This window comes from Dryobates pubescens, chromosome 14, assembly GCF_014839835.1.
Source record: "Dryobates pubescens isolate bDryPub1 chromosome 14, bDryPub1.pri, whole genome shotgun sequence".
Classification (NCBI taxonomy): Eukaryota; Metazoa; Chordata; class Aves; order Piciformes; family Picidae; genus Dryobates; species Dryobates pubescens.
Window position 1 is genome coordinate 8,897,290 of NC_071625.1, and position 8,763 is coordinate 8,906,052.

The following is an 8,763-nucleotide window of genomic DNA, read 5'->3' on the forward strand; positions in this document are numbered from 1 at the left end:
TCAGCACAGTGTGTGCTTAAAATCCCTTCCCTGTAATAGCAGCAATGGTGCTCTGACTCCTTAGGACTTTCCCTCCAAATCTACTTGCTTCCAGGAAAAATCAGGCACACTACTCAATTCCTAGCCAGGAAAGTCCAGATGCTTTATTGCTTCATTCTTGTGCCGCATTTAGTTTGTTAATGCTTTCATGTAAAAACAGTGTGACACATGGGAACCCTAAGTTGATATTCTATTTATTTCTTCTGTGAAGTCATTTCTTGATGAGGGAGTAAAAGTTTACAACCAGTGAATGGCTGTTGACTCCAGGGGTTACTTTTACGAAGTAAACCAACACTGTTTTTCCTTTCTGTTTATCTGAAGCTTGAGGAATGCTACACACCATGTAAACATGACCAGGCAGCAAGTGGAAAGTTGAAAGCAAGGACTGACCACTGTGATTATGTCTCCAGACAGCACAGGGAAGCCCACACCCCCCAGCACAAAAAAACCCAACAAAAAGCCACTTGATTAAAAACTGTGGTTGCTGAACTACAAAGTCTGCCTCTGTTGGAACAATACCAAGCCTGAGAGACATGAAGCCAAAGCCACTAAGATAGGACTTCATATTACCTGCTGGAAGGAAGAAGTTCAGATGTGCAATGGTCTCCAGCAGGAGGTCTGATTAGGCAATATTCCTCTTTCCTGCAACTATTCATTAAAGAATAAAAAAAGCTTATAAAAGTATCTTACTCTTATGTATTTAGGTTGAGAGTTACCTGTGGATGATGGGCAGGACAAGGAAAAGGTGACAACCTGTTAGGATGCCTCCTACCTGCTCCTCTAAAGGATCCTGGCATGAAAGGAATGCACTCACCACTGCAGCTCTGCCCTTCTCAGCACTTCCTAGGAGTGAAAGGAAGAATTTGTCATCGACTCCAGGATGCCTAAATCCTTGGTTCTCAAAATTATGGGTAACTTCTCCATAACAAAGAGGCCTAGTAAATTGGTATCTTTCCCTGAAGTGGCCAGTCCAAAGTACTCAAGGACTATGACTTGTCCCTGAAATACTCAATATTCCTTTTGGATTGTCTTCTTAACCAAAGCATGGGGTATTTTGCATTTTTTTGAACCACAGGAGCATGCTTGAAATTCACTTTGCAGCTTCTTTCTGCAGCTGTTAGGGCTGCAAATACACATTTTTGGTCTACACTGAAAGCTTGACCTTCTCATACCAAAACTATGCTCCAGATACTGGTTATGTCAAAAGAAAGCAGCTATCTCAAGACTTATGATTAAAATCAGAAAGCCAGTGACTGCCCTTCCAGCAAATCATTCTTTGTGGCTACAACTATGTTGTTTTAGAGACAGAAATTTGTACCTCCAGCTGCTCTACAACAAGCCTTAACTATATAACCTCAAGAAGGCAGCTCCCCAAGAGTCCCTGCTTACTGGTACCCCTGTGCTGGCTCAATGCACAGCCTAGTAGAGGGCAATAGTACATGCATAGCTTCTGTCAGGTGCTGAAGAAACAGAAAGCAAAGCTGAAACAGTGGTGGTGTTTATAAGTCATAGATATGAGGAATAAAAATAGATGAATAAAAAGAGTGACAACAGTTCTCTCCTGATCTGACTTCAAGAATACTGAACAAGTGGCCCTGTTGAATTAAAGATGTATTTGGGAGAAGTCCCACAAGAAGCCACAGGGCTATTCCTGGCCACACTCAGGGTAAGCTACCCCAGCAAGGAATGTGTGCTTCAGGAATGCAGCTGGACAGGCTGTGTTTAGGAAAAGTTGTGTATCCTACCAACAGGGAGGAGGATCAGAACTCTCTAATAAGTGAGGCAAGTGAAATGTAGAGCAACTCAGGCTGGAGATAGCCACAGACATGGAGATGAGCATCCTGAGGAACTCCTGTGTGTTGTTCATTGAGAGCAAGTAATTGAAGCTCTGGCTTTTGTGCTGGTGCAGGAGAGGTCTTTATCACATACAGAAGAGTGAGCTGCTCTGCAAGACAGATCATTCTGGATTAGAAACATATAAGTGACAAGAGGATCAGCTAAGGAGCATCTTCAAATCCTGCCAGGAACATCTTCCCAGGCAGTTTCCCCTGCAGTGATTTCTATGGCATGACCATTTTCTTAATGGCCAGTAAGAAAAACAACTTCTGTCAGAACCTGTAAGAAAGGATGGATGTGCTGTGTGGTCCAACAGCAAGGGGTTAGCTTCAGTTCCACCCTCCACCCCCCTCAAGTGTTTAACAGAGGCCTAAAGTGAACATTATGCCCAATGGGCAAGGCTGTGATACCCCAGCAACTTCCTAGACCTCTCCTGGGGCCACCTCTCACCTTTAGAAACTGCCTAGCCCAGGGATGTATGCAGTGGAGACAGCTATTTTCTACAGCCTGCTAGAGGGAGAGGACAGAAGGATAAAAATGTCACACTCCATTCCCCCCCCCATCTGTGTTCATACCTTCCTTTCCAGCAGCATCTGTCTTCTGAAGAAGGTTCTGCCCTTGGACTGCATCATCTTTACAGTTCTGAAGGCTTAAAATCCCTTTAGAAAACAAAATTAAGAGGTATGGAGACTGCAGAAGGGAGTACCTGGCATTAATCACCTTGCCTGTAACAGGTATCCAAAGAATAAGAGCTATGGGCAAAAAAAGGGAGAATTTGGGTGACCAAGCTGGATGCCCTCAGACTGCAGGCACCCAGACAGCAACACTTGTTGCATAGGTAGCCACAAAACACTGCAGCACCAATCAAACTTCAGAGCCATTATAAAAGCCACAGCTATGATGTGCCACAAGGAGGACAAAAAGAGATGAAAGGCATAGCCTCTACATGATGTTCCTGCAGCTCACTGATTATTCTAGGAGGTCAGCCATGGTCTGCACAACAAGGACAGGCCAGGTGCAACACCCTCAGAGCTCAGGCCCTTTTTGGTGCCTTCTGTTTTCCCAAGCACTGGCAGTAGAGCACACATTGCCATGGACCTTGGAGGGGGGGGCTGAAGCTGATCCAGCTCTTGGCTTGGTTCATTGCTGTCCCACAGAGAAACCTGCATCCTGCAGGACTGTCGCTTCAGCCAGTTCAGGCACCACTGGCCTCTTGCCCACTGTAGCTCTCAACTCCTGCTCTTCTCCTCTGTGGAGCTGAATGTCAAGTTCTAACAGCTCCTAGCTGCAAAATCGTGGCTAGCAGACAGGAAGTGGAGACACCCTTTGACATGGAAAATACCTATTTCCTATAAAATCAAATCCCCATGCCTGCTGTCAGCTACACTCTGCACAATTTACTACATGCAAGAAACAATTTATGGACACTTCCAATTTGACAAGTCAAGTCCCTCAGGCTGCTCCTCCTTTCAGTCAGCTTGCTGACATTAATTTGCTGCCAGTCTCCTTCCTCCTTTAGAGCTACCTATGGTGTGGGGAGGAGGGAGGATGGGCTGGCCCATGGCATGCAGCATACGTGGAAGTTGGCAAACAGACAACACCCTGCTGTTTGTCTTTTGTGCACAGGGAACTGCCAGTACTATTGTGGCTTCCTCCTTTCTGTCATCTGTACTAACCACATCTCCCCACGTTTAGGGGTACATTTCTGTTAACTGAGGTAAAGCCAGGGCATCATTTTCCTAAATACTTGCTATTTTCACACCAAATCTGTTTGCAGCTATTTACCCAGGAAATTATGTTGTTCCTCCCCCTCTGGTTCCCAAGGAGCTGCCACTCTGCCCCTCTCCTGTTTCATTGTGGAGCAAGCTTCTCTCCAAGGAGATCAAGTAATTTGACCAAGGGCAAGCAGCAGCTGGTGAGACCAAACCCACCCTTGGGGCCAGTCTCCTAGGCTTGAAACCTTACTAGCAATTCTCATGAATAGCCCTCTCACTTCCACACCAGCAGCCAGAACTCCATCCAGAGGGTTAAAATCTTAAGCTTAGACTTTCAAAGGCAAAAAGAAAAAGTTTGACACCCTAGTCCTGCCCAGAGCTGCTTCTCTTGGCCTTTCAGCATCCTTGACCAAGTGGTCTCCTACTGCCAGACCCCAGGAGCAAGTCCGCATTGGATGCGCCTCACAACTCTCCAGCCACAGCCAACACCAGAACTTGCTTCCAAAGGTGAGTCATGGCCCAGCACCTCCCAACAGACTGCATGATTTGCAGTCAAAGGAGAGGCTGGCTCCTGCACCTCCCTGGATGCCAGCTACCTCCTTGATGACTACATAAGGTCTAATGGTCACAGGATAGGCAGGCAGGAACTGCTGTGATTTCATCGCAGCTGTGACCTGATTCACCCTTCATCACATCATTTACTCTGTCTCTCTTTAGAGCAAGGGTCATGAGACTTGCCTGCCTGGTATGAGGATTAGTTCCCACCAACCAATGCTTTGAAGAGAAGAACAGCATACATTACTGTGTGCTGCTGTTAGAACTGTGGTCTGTTCACCTGCAACCAGGCATGGGTAATGCACAGGTAAGAGCCTGTGGTGAGAGGCATCTATGTGACAAACTTCTCCCAACATGATCCTAAAGTGAATCACTGTGGGGTGTCTTGATGGACATAGGTCCATCAAATAATCACCAGGAGGCTGGTGCAGGAGGGTCTCCTTATATGCCTGGGGCCAAAGAGAAGCCTGATCTAGTTAAGAGTTACTGAATTTTTGGAAATATTAGGCACCACAGGATACCTGTGAGTATCTAGACAGGAGAAACAGAGCATCCCTGTAACATGCACAAACCAGTGAGCCAAGCTTACTTCTGGCATTCACTCTCACTTTGTGCTTTCAGGGAACAGAGATGTAGGAAAGTAAAGCTTGGGCCACAGCAGGATGCACTGTTCCTGAAATTAGATGCCCTTCGTTAACACTATGGGGCTTGGTCAGATGGCAAACCCTCCTGCAGCAGCATGAATAAAAGCATGCCAACTCAGTTGCCAGCATGCCCAGCTACAGATGGTGCAGGCATAGAAGTTACCAGACCTGTGTCCTTAAGGAGATACCCATGAGCTGGATCATTTTTTGGGTAAGGCAGACATGTTTGCTTCCTGAGGTTTGAGAGCACAAGCCTACACAGCCACACACAAGCTAAAGCTAGTCACATCAGATAATGGGAGCATGTCTGGAGAAGGAACTCAGCCCCAGTAAGGAGGCCCAGCCAGCACCCGTGGATGATACTGGAGTAGCAATGAACAATGTTCCTAACAACCGGGGGGCCACCAGGCCCCCCGGCCTTTGTTGTCACCACCACCATCACCCAGTGTGCACCATGGGCACTCACCAGTGATGAGAGGAGGATCCCTCAGCCCAGATGGGCTCAGTTTAGGGCTGCTGCTTTTCCTGGGGGGGATTAAATAGGGGAGTGGATGGGGAGGGTCAAGTGGCCACACCTGGGGTGGGAGGAGACTCCAACAGAACCCAGGTGCTCTAAGATTTGAGGGCAAAAGGGAGGAATGGGACAGGTGAGGGACTTTTAGGGTGTCAGGTAATGATAGGACTAGGGGAAATGGAAAAAAAATAGAAATGGGTAGATTCAGATTGGATATTAGGACAAATTCTTCACCATGAGGGTGGTGAGACACTGGAACAGGTTGCCCAGGGAGGTGATAAAAGCCTCATCCCTGGGAGTTTTTAAGGCCAGGCTAGATGTGGCTCTGGGCAACCTGATCTAGTGTGAGGTGTCCCTGCCCATGGCAGGGCGGTTGGAACTGGATGATCCTTGAGGTCTCCTCCAACCCCAATGATTCTATGATTCTAAAACAATTTTGCAGTTTAGGCTGGATGTTAGGAAGAAATTCTTCACAGAAAGAGTGATTGGCCATTGGAATGTGCTGCCCAGGGAGGTGGTGGGTCACTGTCCCTGGAAGTGTTTAAAATAAGACTGGATGAGGCACTTAGTGCCTTGATTTAGTTGATTAGATGGTGTTGGATGATAGGTTGGACTTGATGATCTTGAAGGTCTTCTCCAGCCTGGTTAATTCTGTGATATTCTGTGAATGGCCTGAGTCTATGGCATGGACAGGGTCCTGTAAAATGTGCCAAACGAGGGTCCATTGCCCAAAGCTTGCTTTGAAAGGGTGTTCTAGGCTTTACCCCATGCAGGAAATACATCCTTTAATGCAGAAATGATGATGCAGTGACCACATCGATACTTTTCCCATAGTCCACTTACCTGCGGAATACCGAGTGAGTCACAACCCAGTCAAACAGCCATTGCCGTTTAGTAAACCAGCTCTGCCAGGTTTATTTATGCTCTGACCAGTGCAGTACCCATTTTCACTGCCAGAGATGATTTCACAGTATCACAGTATAACTAAGGTTGGAAGAGACCTCAAGGATCATCGAGTCCAACCTGATTTCCAGTGTTAGCTTTGCTCTATGGTTTTCATACTGGCTGTGAGTCTGCACAGGTTGAAGTTGAGACGCTGATGGAATTAAGTACTCACTACTTCCCATACAAAGCAGCTGTACCAGGTCTGTGCTCACTCCTAGCTGCATCCTGTGGCCACTTGGCAATGTCACCCTGTACCCCAATCCATTTTTCCCTTTGAAATGGCACTGCAGCAAATTCCTCTTGCTCCAACTATCTGTAGGCAATGGCACAGCCACCCTGCCTGGTTCTTGTCTGATGTGAGATAAAACATATTCCTCAACATGAGGAGCCCAGCCTTGGAGAGGTTCAAGGCTGGGGAGGTGAGGTTGTGTGTAGGAGCACCAGGAGGAGACATAAAAGGCTGCTTTGATGTCTGTGCAACCTGCATGCTCACATGCACAAGAGGCCAGCTGTATGGCATTGGTTCCTATAGAGCCAATAATGCCAGTTGTGATGGATATGCTGTACTGAGGCCCCTACCAGAGCCACCTCTCTGGTGCAGGGAAGGGGACATTCTCCTTTGAAAGCTAAACAGACCTCTTTTAATCTCTTTGCTGCCAATTCCCAGATCTCTAAGCACAGGGCCACAATCAGCCACAGATGTACCAGCTTTGGATAAAAACAATGCATCTGACTGGCTCCTTTGTAGATCTCTGCACCTTCCAAGGCATGTGCATGGATTTGTCCCTGCTTCATTAACCCCTGCATGCCAATAGCCTGCAAAGAACTAAAGGCAGAGTTTGAGCACCTGTGTACGTGCTACATAAAGGCTTAAGTAAATAAAGGAGGCTGCTGTCCTGCAACACTCTGGTGTGGAAACATGCCTGTCAGAGAAGCACCCAGAAAAGCTGCCCCTCTGCACCCAGCTCCATGCACACCATTGCTAGTGCCCTCCACCAGTGCAAGCAGAGCAGCTCAGCCATAACTGGATCTATTTTGGTCTTCAAAGAAAGAGTTCACGCTCCAGAATAGCAGCTCCGATTTCCGTCTGTGCCACCGTTTCTAAAACGTCAGTGCCTGCAGTGGGTCCAGCCCAGCTAACCCTGGCTCTGCAGCTGTGTGTCCACGCAGTGAACGTCACTCTCAGGCTTTTTCAATCATAAATTTTTTGAGCCTGAGTTCAGGCTGTCCTACAGTGCCAATGGCAGCAGCTTTCCTGCTGCACCATGTTAACATCTCTGAAGGTTTTAGCATGCCCCCCGTTTGGTTGAACTAGTGACTCTCAGCAGCTCGTGCTCTGACATGGTGCTTTCAGTCATCAGCCAACCACCTGCTGCAGACCACCAGTGGTCCCTGTGTCTGCCTCCTTCAGCACTCATTTCTCTCCATCCCCTTCTGTAGACCTGCATTTCAGAGTTGCTGAGCAGTCCTCATTAAAAGGATGAAAATATTTTTTCAGTGACATGGATCTGCCTGGCTTAACCCACTCTGTGAAGCAAGCAGCCACAGCCTTTCTGGGCCACACTGAGCTCAGTGACACCGTTAGGAGGTTGCCTCACCTCAAGCAGCTCCAGTGCTGCAGGACCTGGTCCTTTCCAAGGTCCCTGGTGTATGGAAAGCATCACCTACAGCAATATTGTTGAAAGGTGCTTGCCTGTTAGAGGTATGGGGCACTTCACTGCATAAAAAAACTCACTGAGGATGATTTTGCAGCTTAAGCAATATCCCCTGGCAGTCAAAAATAGCCTCCACTGACTGCAAGGGAAGGTGAGATCATTGCTCTGAAGGAGTGGATTGGATGGGCAGAAGGAGGAGATTTGGGCCCTGGTGTATCTGCATTTTATTTTATGTGCTGCAGCTCGCTGCCACTCTCCAGTGCTTTCTGTCCCTCTGCGTTGCAGGTACCTCTCAGACATGGAAGCTTTTAGTCACTGGGTTTTCACTCTTCCTTCCACCAACCCCTAAGTACAAAGCCCACCCAGACAAGCTGTGGCAGGAAAGAGAAATAGGATGACCAGGAGAGGCCGATGCTCCCAGAGTGCAGCTTTCAGCATCAACAGTTAACTGTCCCACAGACCTGCTGCCTGCAGAGTTCCTGCTGCCTTCAGCCTCAGCAGTGCTGCATGTGCACACGCAGCCTTCCCTGTGCCTCGACTGCTTGTTTTCATAGGAGTTTATTTGATAGTGAATACATAAAACCATCTCTTGCAAGCACAAGATGTTGCGGAATGCACCACGGTGGCAGGTAACGCAGTCAGGGAACGGCTGGCAACGTGGACTGGATTAGGGCATCTTATCTTCCCAGCCTCGCAGCCACCTGCTCTCCTCGTCTCTTCAGCCCTTGGCCCAGCATCCATGTCCCAACGGCCCGACGGCCACCTGCCACTTCCCCTAGGGCTAGAGCTGCTCCTGGCCGCCTACAGCAGCGCCTTCCCCGGGAGCCCGCAGGAAACACCATCAGCTTGCCCACACAAGG